General features: G+C 40.7%; 1 protein-coding gene across 1 annotated transcript in view; it reads left to right on the top strand.

The window, feature by feature from the left end:
• The window catches only part of sez6b (seizure related 6 homolog b), a 329451-nt gene that overhangs the window by 207259 nt on the left and 109505 nt on the right, over positions 1-12687 (top strand). The window lies entirely within an intron of this gene.

The following is a 12687-nucleotide window of genomic DNA, read 5'->3' as shown; positions in this document are numbered from 1 at the left end:
CACAGCAGCAGTGTAAAAGTGAAAGAAAGAACTTGCATTTATATAGCATCTTTCACAACTTTAGGACATCCCAAAGAGCTTCACAGCCAATGAAGTATTTTTTTGAAGCATAGTCACTGCTGTAATGTAGTGTAAATCTGATTTCAAAAATTACATCTGTTTTAAACCCCAATAAGGCCATGGGCAAATTATTGGCTTAATGAAATTCTTGCACAAAACCTGTGAGGAGTGACATAGCTGGCATTTTAAGGATTAATCTGTGGTATGGATTATAGAATACTGCATCTTTAAACAAATTCTGCACAAAAATGATTATACAAATGACGGTTTTTTAATATTGTTTTCAGTGGAGACCATAGGACCTATAGGAATGAACACACAGAAAGTTAATTTTTTTTCATCTGAGATTGTTATATGCTGCAGGGAATAGATTTGTGGTGGTCAAATGCAGGACCATTTAGCAGTGTCCCACAGTTTACTGAATAGAAAGATTGTTACCATTTATCAAACAGTGGTTCAATTTGAAGAAAAGCTTTGCATGCAGGAGCACTTAACTGCAGCATGTGCTTAGGTTCAATGCATTTCATTTGGTTCCTTGAGAAAAACAACATTACGCATAGAGGCTGTTTGCAGATTACTTTTGTTCAAGCTGAAAATGTAAGAAGCAGATGCAGCTGTAATCATACAATCATGCAGTACAGAAGGAGGATATTCGGCCCATCGTGCCGGTGCCGGCGCCGGCTCTTTGAAAGACCAATCCACTTAGTCCCACTCCCCCGCTCTTTCCCCATAGCCCTGCAATTTTTTCCTTTTCAAGTATGAATTCAACTCCCTTTTGAAAGTTACTAATGAATCTGTTTGCACACCCTTTCAGGCAGTGCATTCCAGATCATAACAACTCGGTGTGTTAAAAAAATTCTCCTCATCTCCCCTCTGGTACTTTTGCCAATTATCTTAAATTTATGTTCTCTGGTTACTGATCTTCCTGCCAGTGGAAACAGTCTCTTTATTTACTCTATTAAAAACCCTTCATAATTTTGAACATCTCCATTAAATCTCCCCTTAACCTTCTCTGTTCAAAAGAGAACAATCCCAGCTGCTCCACATAGCTGAAGTTCCTCATCCCTGGTATCATTCTCGTGAATCTCCTCTGCATCCTTTCCAAGGCCTTGACAATCCTTCCTAAAGTGTGGTGCCTGGAATTGGACACACGATTCCAGCTGGGCCCTAACCAGTGATTTATAAAGGTTTAGCATAACTTGCGTGCTTTTGTACTCTATGCCTCTGTTTATAAAGCCAAGGAAATGCGTTGTATGCTTTTTTAACAGCTTTATTAACTTGTCCTGCCACCTTCAAAGATTTGTGTATGTGAACCCCCAGGTCTCTCTTTTCCTACATCCTCTTTGAAATTGTACCATTTAGTTTATATTGCCTCTCCTCATTCTTCCTCCCAAAATGCTTCACACTTCTCTGCATTAAATTTCATCTGACATGTGTCTGCCCATTTCACCAGTCTGTCTATGTCCTCCTGAAGTCTGTTACTAGCCTCACTGTTTACCATATTTCCAAGTTTTTTGTCATCTGAAAACTTTGAAATTATGCCCTCTATACATAAGTCCAGATCATTAATATATATCAAAAAGAGCAGTGGTCCAAATATTGACCCCTGGGGAACACCACTATATACTTCCCTCCAGTCTGAAAAACAACTGTTCACCACTACTTTCCGCTTTCTGTTTCTTAGCCAGTTTCGCATTCGTGCTGCCACTGCCCCTTTTATCCCATGGGCTTCAATTTCAATATCATGTGGCAATTTATCAAATGCCTTTTCAAAGTCCATATACACAACATCAACTACACAACCTTCATCAACCCTCTGTTATTTCATCGAAGAACTCAATCAAGTTTGTCAGACATGATTTGCCTTTAACAAATCTGTGTTGCCTGTCATTTATCAACCCAAGTGACAATTAATTTTGTCCTGGATTATAGTCTCTAGAAGTTTTCCCACTGCTGACGTTAGGCTGACCGGCCAAGTGATGTTGCTTTTGGATGAAAAGACGTATTTTAGAATTGCTTCCATAACTGTGCTTCTAAGGAATAGCTACGTCTCTTTATTTCCACCATCTTTATAGAATCTTAACACCTAGAAACAAGAGCTCAATAGCTGAAGCAATTGAGCAGTGGGCTTTCAGCCAGAAGGCCTGAGTGCAACGTGGTTACCAATTTAATTTGTTCTCGGCTGAGGCAGTAGATGGAGGGCTAAGCAACAGTGGAGTTCTTCATTTCAGGCAGAGGAAGAGGCTGACCAAAGCCAGTGGAATGATCACAGAGTAACATGGAAGACAGTCATTTCCAGATTGTTCCACACTCCCAACTGGACGAGCCAGTGGTACTGTTAAAAAAAAAGCTTTTGAAAGAAAACATATAATTTAAAAAATGTAATATGCAGAACATTGCATGTTTGTTTTCTTAGTGAGATTATACTGTAACTAATTGACATGGAAAAACAAATGAGTAATGCTTGAACATTATGGAGTATTACAGGTTATAAGCTTAACTTTGTATTATTTTTAAATAGATTTCAAATAAATAAACTATATTTTTTATTAGTTCCCTGAGGCTAAGTAGATAAATGCACCATGAGGTGTGGCATTGATCCATTAAGGTCCCCAGTTCAAATGGCAGACTGAGTTAGCTGATCTGATGTGGAACATTGCAACTGGCCTTGATAACCCCAGGGCAGGGAAGGAGAAAGTCCTGTTCCTCATTGCTAGGCAGAGACCTCTACTGGAAGTGCTCATCAGCTGAAGACATGATCAGGTTCAATTGGGATGCTACCCATAGCTTACATATGAAAAAATGGACACTTGGGTGAGAGACCAGAAGGCTGTATCCATGGAACTGCATTTCAGCATGAGTTAGTGCCTTCAGAGCAGGAGGGGTAAGAAGAGACAATCAGCACGGAAACTGAAGGAAAAAACCCTTCTGGGCAAAATCTTTCATGATTGGACCATGATGTGATTTGTGTTAGAAGCAGTTTAATAATTGTTTCATTGTGGCACAGAGGAGCGTGCTGCATTATGTGAAAAATAGGAGACACCATGCTGTCCCTTACACATCCCCCACTCCCTTCGCCCCATCATTGGCGACCGTGCCTACAGCCATATAGTCCTAAGCTCTGGAGTTCCCGCCCTAAACCTCCCCACCTCTCTCCTCCTTTAAGACCCTCCTTAAAACCTAGCTCTTTAACTAAGCTTAAGGTCATCCTAATATCTCCTCCTTTGGCTTGGTGTCATTTTTTGTGTGTTAACTCTCTTGTTATCCTATGCTAAAGGTACTATAGAAATGCAAGTTGTTGTCCATCAGGGTGGCCTGAATTATTGTCATATTTTACATTTGATAAATAGAACAATTTTGTGGGTGGTCTCATCAAAAGCACATGAAACATTCCCTTTATCCAGTTATTACGAAAAGTATGTGCATCGATCCTGGTTGACAGTAATCTTTATGTATCTGAGAAAAGTCATTAAGCCGTTGTCGGCAGCAAGTTTGCTGCAGACGGGAGGAGGGAATTAAACTCGCTTGCTGAGTTTATGGCACTGGGCGCTATAGTAGATTGTATGTCGGAAGCTGGAGGTCATGATGACACCACAGGCGTAACGTAATTCCTGTGTATTTTATAGACAGAAGGTGGGATGAACTAGATGTAATGGAAATAATGGGCGAGAAGGACGCGAAGGTGAAATACAAAGGGTGGGGACAGCAATGAAACCACGTTTGCGGAGTTCACACCAGCATTTGGAGCTGAGATTTCTGAGCCAATTGAACCTAGTTAGTGTCAACGGGTTAACCAGCCCTGTTAATTTACAATGGATTCCATTGTATCTGGTTTGTACTTTGTTTAGTAGGAAACAGGAGCTGAATTATTGATCCAAAAATGACTTTGGTTGTAGCATGGTCAGGAGCTGGGTGCCCTCGAGGATGGTAGGCAGTCAGATTGATTGTTTTTCCCTTTTGTTCCCCTCATTGTAAATGAGGTGGTTAACTGGGAAAGAGGAAGATAATTGCAAATATACAGCATGTTTTAGAATGGAGCTCTTTGCTATCAATGAGGCATTAGTCTGGTTGTCCTGTCACACCAATCAAACCTAAAATGGTACATTGCCTTGTCGATAGTTTAGCTTTGTTTTGGAAGCTCCAGCTTTTTTAGAAATCGCGTTTAGACAAATTATTGATAATAGCTTTAGGTTTTTGTTTGGCAGACACCACTCGGCACACCGCTGCTCTCCCTTCCTGTTCTTCGAATCATCATTTATTTTGAAAATTAGGGTAATTAAGTGCAAAGCAATGATTTCTAAAAACGGTATTGACCAGACTCGGGGTAAGCTTCTCGCATTTCCATTTCAACAAGCATTCTGCTTATCTGTTGTATGAAGGGTTACAAAGAAAAAGTTGGAGCTTGTTCAAATTCCCATTTAATTACAACACAGATAAGCATTATTCCTGCCCTGGCTGTTAAGACAGCAATTGAACTGCTTTAAGTGTCATTTCAGTACAGTGGTGATATTGTCACACTATCTGCATGTTGGCAGTTGTGAGATTCCATTGCCCGCTCAATTCAAATTAACCTTTTGAATACTGATGATTTTTTTTAAAATTAACTAGCAGATCTTTTGTGGCGTTGCTTCTGCTAAGTTCGAAGTTTTATAAGGAACGGGGACATTATGGCAAGAAGTATTACCAGGCACTATGATTTATCAGCATTGGAGGCTGTCCTGGGATCTGGGAGCATCAGGGCAAAGGCTCAGAGACTGGCAGTACTGTGGTGGAGTCTCAGGTTCTGGCAGCATTTTGAAGGGGGGGTGGGGGGGTCTCAGGTTTAGGGAGCTCTGGAGAGATGGGTGGGGTGGTCCTGGAGTTCTGAGCTTCTGAGCTTCTGGGAATAACGGGTAGGTGCTGGTATGTAAGATCACAGAGAGTGGGTTGTTAGGATTTGGTTGGGCTGGGGAGGGAGGTCAGGGTCTGGGAGTATTGGAGGTGGCTCTTTGATCAGGAAGTATTGGGAATGCAATCTTGGGGTTTGTGAGACAGGTTCCAGGAATTGGGGTGGATGGGAATCTGGAGATAGGGTCCTGGATTCAACAAGATTGGGGATGAGGTTTTGGAGCATGGGTGGTGGGGCAGGTTCTGACTGTATGGGTGACAAACTGGATTCTTTTACCCTCAGTCTGGTTCAGCAATCACTGAGTCGAATACACCTTCAGAGTTAAATAGAAGCTTTATTCTGCGCACAGGACTTGGTCTTATTGCCTTGACAGTGACTCCCACCAGAGTCTGTCAAGTCCAACAGAACCAGCAATTAACATTCAGTGCGTTGCATAGTTATACCATTTACAGCGAGAGCATAGCTTAACTGACAGTTCCCAAGAGTCAATCACAAGTGGGACACGTATACATACATTTCACAATCCTGCCTTAGTTAAAAAGCACGGGCTAAGTTACAGAAAACGACTAAAGGCTGTATCCTTATCTCTAACCCACAGAATGTTCCTTCAGCGTGACTGCCTCCAGTTATACTGCCACCTCCCTAATGATCAATGGCCTTCAGGTGCTTATCAGCCACAGAGGCCTATTCTTTAATAAACTTTCAAATAACTCCCTATGTACATTCCTTCAGTTGCCTTCCCGCCTGTTTCAAGTAGTTGCTCCAGTTGCCTCCCCGACTGTTTCAAGTTGCACAGTCTTCCAGTGATTAGCTCTACTGCACCCAGCAGCTGCATCCTAATCTATTCTGTGGAGTCATCCTGTGCCTAACAGGAGGTGTAAATAGAGAACTAAGCACACTAACTCTGCAAAGACTGAGACCCATTGTTCTACTCTCAGCATATTGCAATACCTATCCCTAAGCTATTTAGCAAGCAGTAATGTTAGCAGGTTTAGGGTCCCTCAGCATAATGATTCTCATGGGTACTGCTGGGACCTCGCAGCCTAGTGGGAAAGAGGGGCCAGGAGAATGGGGAACTAAACTGCGCTTGGTCTCTTTTGAACCATCAAGTCCCAACCCCCAACCACATTCCTGTCCCTCAGCCTTCTGCCCAATCAGTTAGCAGCCCCTTTTTGACTTCCGGTATCACTAGACCTTTCCCGTTGTCGGTCAGTCAGTTTCTGTCTTTATATATATGCCTTAAATGTAAATCCTCTGCTTCTTAAAATTAATGGACACAAAACTAAGGCCTGACATTGTGCAATTTCCCGATATGCGCTCCCAGCATGTGGCAGAAGTGTAGAAATGGAAAGTTTAGCCTTTAGTGCACCATGAGTGAGTTTGCCAATTTATACAGTCTTCAAGAAACATAATTTTTTTAAACAAACAAAAATTACCTCATAAACATGCAAAAAGTCATTGTTTGTGCAGTTTCCTGAAGAGAGATTTTCTCCACCAAATTTTTCAGTCAAACAAAGGGAAACAAGTGACTAGAAAAGAAATCCATTCTCCAGAAATGTTTTCGTTGACCGTTGGAAAAGAAAGCAAAGAAACCACAATCACAGCCTCTCTGATCCCAGAGGCTGTCCATCTCAGTTGTTCATTTTAGAAAACAACATTTTTAAATAAATGTGACAATCTGCTTAAAATGAAGCTTGCAAAATTCAATATCCAGTTCTTTTTTTAAAAAAAATATTTTGAGAAAGCAAAAAAAAAACCTCTCAAATCTACAAAGGAGGAGAGGACTCATCTTTCCACCATTCAATTCATGCTGCTGAGCAGATTACCTGCTGGAAAATTCAGCAAATTGCACATGCTCAGAATGTACCAGTGTAGTTGAAAGCTGTGTCCAAACTGTTGTCAGATACAAAGATCTCGTTGAAGCCCAGATTTTTGAGGCAGGCTGAGGTCTGGAAATAAAAACTTTATTGAAGCTATTAAAAGACACAGTCAGTAAATTCAATCATGTTATTGTAAAATATGCAACCTTTAAACTTTTTATTTTGTCCAAAACCTTAATTTGGACATTTGAAATTTAAGTTACTGAGAGGAGAAAAGGCAGAATTGTTGCCAAAAAGCATTTTGAGTGATTCGATTGGTTCATCAACAACTGTGACAGGCAACAGTTTACATCACAAAATTCAATGGGAAATGTTGACATACTCATTTTGAATGAGAAAAGTTGAACCAAAAGCATGACCAAAAATTATGACAACAGAAAGTAAAGTTTGTGGACAGGAAATGTGCATCTTATGTGCTTTTTTAAAAATGATATATGGCTATATCTCCTATTTGTGTACCAAAGCCAGTCAGCATTACGCCTCAGAGTTCGCCATTTCCTAAAGAATACACGTGACCAGGTTTGAGCCAAATGAAAATTTCTTGTATTTCCATAAGATTTCTGCTGATAAATCTGTGCCTAATGGATAATTAGGACCTTAATTTTCTCTAGATTCTGATATCCAAAAACCTAATTTGAATGCTCAGGCAGATTAGCATTCCCCAGAATTGGCAAAGAATTGAAACAACATTGACTGGCCTGCAGAGAAGGTCTTGAGTTGTAAAAGCCTACATTCTTCAAATGAGCAGAGCAATTGTGAGCATGAAGAGCCCATTCACTGCCACAATCTAAGGATAAATATGAGAATTGTCCACCCACAAATCTATACTGTAAAAGGGGATCATAAAACTAATAAAGAACCTTAGTGTTCTGCCTTTCTCCCTCCGTCCCTGCACCATTAGTAGCAGAGCCTTCAGCCACCTTGGTCCTATGGTTTAGAACTTCCTCCCTAAACCATGCCACCTCTCCACCTCTCCTTTAAAACCCTCTCAAAATCCTTCTTTTCAACTAAGCTTGTGGTCACCTCTCCCAACTCTCCCTCCATGGCTTAGGGCTTGCTCCTTCATCTATTATTTCTTCCTCTTTCTCCGCCCCCCCCCCACCCCCCCGCCTCTGAAAAGTACCTTGTGACATTGCCTACATCAAAGTCACTACAGAAGTTGTGTGTAACATACACAAACCTTTTGGGGTGTTTCGAGGGTTATCAGCCGAGTCTGAGTCAACTAAGTCCTTCATAAAAGGAAGTGAATAAATATCTGGTTGGGAATGAGATTGTATGGTGTAGGAATAAGTATGAGGTGAATAACTATTTCCTGGAATGTGATGGTTCATTTGATGCCTTGGTCATGGGAGAAGGAATATCGGTCTTGGAGGGCACCAGGCCAGGGATCAATAGTGGAGATGTGAGGATGGGTGAATATTTCAAAGTTAGCTTTGAGATTCGAGAAGTATTTCTGCAGCAGGAGATTAAATAGGAGGGATACAGTCCATTTTGGGGTAGATTGCACATGTATGGGAGATGTTTGCTTGATGGGACGAGCAGTCTATTTCCTTCAATGTTTTCTTGCATTCCTTTTTTGTAGGTGGGATATTATGGCTGACAGTAATAGATGACAAAACACCTTCAATGGATAAATTGAACAGAAGTGCTATTGTACTGTGGGATTTGAAAAATGAGGCTAATATTTATTTCACTGCAAACTGTATCCTGAGGGGAATTTCACATCTCGTATATATTTATAAAGCAACTTGTTTTACGTACGAACTGATGTGATGCTACAAGTTTTAATTGAACCACAATGTATTTTATATGGATCCGGCTATATCCCAGATACAGGCGTTTAAAGTGGTTGGTCAAAACATGAAATAATTACATTAACAGGAATGAATGAGAACGGAGACTAAACGTGGGAATTTCTGATTAGCTGCAGCCCAGTCAAATCCTGTTAGGTACTTACTGCGTTGCAAAGATATCTTCTACCTTAATCAGGATTTCTATAAACATGCAGATAAAAATATAGTCAGTTTGAAACACAGCCCAGCTAATCATCCCCTTGGCAATTCAGCGTAAGTAAAACACAACAGAAAAAACAGGAAAAAAATTTTGATCATATGGATTTAGACATACTCAAAATACATTGTTAGTTTTGCGTCAAATCTGGCAGTGCATTTATTATATTTAGTCTGGTGAATCAGGAAACATTCTATACTTTGACATCACGATTTTGTATTTTAATATTATGAATAAGGAGCTCTATATCAAGAGGGTAAGTGGGGGGCCTCCAGTGACTCAGAGAGTTTATGCAGCAAGCCACTGAGCCGAACACTGCAGAAAGGTTCTAGATTTGATCCTGTTTTATATGTTGAGTCAGCTGATCTCAGCTGGGACAGAGTGGGGTTAGGGAAGTGGAAAATTGGGCAGGGTCAGACAATTCCTGCTCCGAATTCCTACCACACAACCGTGTGTGTGCTATTGATATTGGATGAGGATAGGATCAGGTCCCGTGTGGTCGAGCAGCCTGCTGGAATCTGCAGAGCTTGTGCATGACTAATAATCACCTGAGTGAGGTCGCCAACGAGAAGTCAGTGGTTTCCAAAGAAGAGAGGTGGGGGAAGGGGGAAAATGGAAAGGGAAAGAAAGTGAATGGGAATGGTTTGTCTAGAAACCGGACCACGTGTCTGTTTATTTTGAGTCGACTCATGCAGTTATCCAGATTCCTCTGGGATGGTTTATAAATATACACAACATCATTTCTGCCAAGTGACATGATGCAAGTGCTGCGGAGATTTTCAAAGCTTCTAAGAGGATTCAAAATGCTATTTACAGCCTCACAAGATTAAATGTCATTTTACAAAGGGAAGCAACATTATTGAACTTATTTTATTTTTGGAAGTCAGGCTCCTTTTTAAATGAAGCCCCTTCTTAGTCTCCATGCACCAGCTGTGGTTGAAAGAACAGACAAGGGAGCCGACTTCCCAGCATTGCAGATACAACTGCTCTGAAGTTGGCCATGAGGAGATGTATTAGATTGGTGCAAGGTGACTGGCTCTCTAGTTCTCCCTTCCTTCTTTGGGAAACAGTTGGCTTCCACTAAGCACTTTCCTAATGGAGCTTGTGGGTGATCACATGTGCTACCTCACATCCCAAAGCATACTGGTGTGCTAACATGCTGCACCCTGTAATGTTATCAAGAATCTTTTTATTGTGCTTATAGTATTTTAAGATCCCAAAGTTTAAAAATAGTTACATTTTTTAGGCCATAGGCCCAGAATAAATTGTCTGATTGAGTCACTCTTTGATGTCACTGGAATGGAAATAAGATTTTGACCACCATGCTCTCTTCCATCCCTCAATTTAATGATTTTCAAACTTCAGTGCTCTCCCCAATGTGATAGCTTGACTCAGTTGGTAGCACTCTTGTTTGAGTCAGAAGGTTGAGCTCCAGACAAGGATTTGAGTTGATATTGTATCTTGATACACCAGTGTAGTTCTAAGGGATCGTTGCTCTATTGGCGTTGCCTTCTTTCAGATAAGATTTTCAACTGAGGTCGATCTGCCTGTTCCCCTGCCTCAGGTGGATGCTTTACATTACTATAACCATCTTAAGATCGCATGACCAGATTTGCAGGCCGTTCTCCCAGTGCCTTAGTCAACATTCTTTTCTCCACCAATGCCACCAAAAAACACATTAACTGGTCACTCGTTGCATTGATGTTTATAGGACTTTGCTGGCACAGAATGGTGCTGTGTTTGCCTATGTAACAGTTTCTGCACTATAAAAAGTAATTCATTGTGTGAAGTGCTTTGAGATATTCCAACTTGATAAGGCACTCAAAATGAAAGCATTATGTTGCAATAAGTGTAGCAGATCTGTTTAAAAGTTAGCCAATGACAAATATACTGTAAACGAGCACATACTGTGGAACAAATACTAGTCCATTAAAACGACTGCATCATGAAGTCTAATAAGCAGGGAGCAGAATGAGGTCGAGACATTGCCAGTCATATTTGAAGCTATTCATTTTGATCATGTTTTTTCATAAAACATTGTGAAAGTTCACACTACAGGTGTAGGTCTGATGCAGAACAAAATTGTTTTGTTGCATAACACTGTATTACATGAGAAAGAGTTCTGATCAGGCTGTACTCAGCTGTTTGAGGAACAAAGCCTACTAGATGAGGTGATGATGCTTCTTTGAGAACAGGAAAACCCTTTTAGATTTCAAATTGTCCAGAACTGTCTGACCTGTGCCTCATCAAATTACAAATATATTGCACAAATCAACCAATACCAAGGTGTTAATAAGCAGACTCATAGGAAACATCTGAAGTAGATAATGCCCTCGATTCCAAGGGGGGAAAGTGATGAGTTGTTTCCACAGTAATCATGTAACTAACACCTTTTTGTATTGTGACTCTTTCTCATTTTCTTTTTCTATGTGGCAAGGTGCCATAACGGACAGCTGCTAATAAAGTACTACTTTAAAAAAAAGGATTCGCCGATTTTTAGATGGACTCCTGATTTTTGGATATTTACCCAGTTAATGAACCTACACAGCAAATAACTTAGTCAGCAGGTTTTAATTATTTTTCATAAGCATGTTATAATTATTACATTTAAAAGAGGCACTGTATTTATATTAAAGTGTCAAACACTTCAGCGCAACACAACATTACAGTCCTGGTGGCGACACATCGCTGTGTCATGAAATTATCTGCGTGTCCATCTGCCCTCTCCCCGGCAACAAAGACAATTGAGGTCATTTTTTTGTCTGTACCGCCTGCGCTTAAAGCATCGCCTGCTTGGAGCTCAGCGAGAAAAATCAGGCTGGGAGGACCACCCACCTGGAACAGTCCCTGCATGATTTTCCTTCCATTTAAATTAATACGGAATATCATGTAAACTCCGTTATATAATCTTCCCCACCCAATTTTTCCCCTCTGCCATCCTCCCAGGAGGCAAAGACTAAAATCTAACGTCTCTTCTGTTCCCTATTCAGTTTTGTCACCTCTACATCGTTTTTCAGGATGGTGAGACACTTTAAGCCATCAAGGTTTGCCATGAGCACCATCAGTGCCACTCTGGTTAACTGGATACATATTTAATAGAGAGCTGGCTCATTATATTCCCTTTCTCCAAGATTGTTCCCCCACGGCCCCACCTTCCCCCCCCCTCACAAAAACCTAGAGTTATAAAGATTGCCATGGAGAGTAACTGAGTTTCAGTGCCAGTAGAGCTGGACATTGAAACCTGGGTTCTCTAGTTTGGAGTTCGATGCCACCAAGCTCCTACATAAAATACCAAATAATTTAAAACCTTCATAAAGGCCTTGTATTTGGTGTTCCAACAAAATATATCAAGGTAGGGCATGTTTATTGGTGAATCTCCATGCAGTGAGATGAGCTTATCAATGGTACCTTATGTAGGGATGATTTAAAAAGTAGTGAAGAAAAATATTTTTGCAAATGTTGAGGCCATGCAATTGTAAAATGAATGCTAACACCAGGAGCTCCTCACAAAGCAAGTTCCTCAACAAAGACAAGGCATTTTCCCACAGTGAGAGGCAAAATCAGAGAGACAGTCCCCCCTCCACCATTATCATGCACCTCCTAGTGGTCGGCTATAGGGCTGAATTGGCAATGGTCTGGAAGTCCATCATTTCAACCAAGGAAGGTGGTTGATGCAGAGACAAAAAAAGAAAAGAAGGTAAAGCCAGCCGGAGTCCAGTTTCCGTCAAATGTTCATCATCTTAACAAAGGAATTGGAGTTACTTGTTCCCCATAAAATTATTCATGTAGAATATTAAGTATTTGCCATTTATATCCAGTATCTATGTGACTTTGACTTCATTTTAATTC

This window comes from Heptranchias perlo, chromosome 28 (assembly GCF_035084215.1).
Source record: "Heptranchias perlo isolate sHepPer1 chromosome 28, sHepPer1.hap1, whole genome shotgun sequence".
In the NCBI taxonomy this organism is placed as follows: domain Eukaryota; kingdom Metazoa; phylum Chordata; class Chondrichthyes; order Hexanchiformes; family Hexanchidae; genus Heptranchias; species Heptranchias perlo.
The sequence above is the reverse complement of the archived record's forward strand: the minus strand, read 5'-3'. Positions and strand labels throughout refer to the sequence as shown.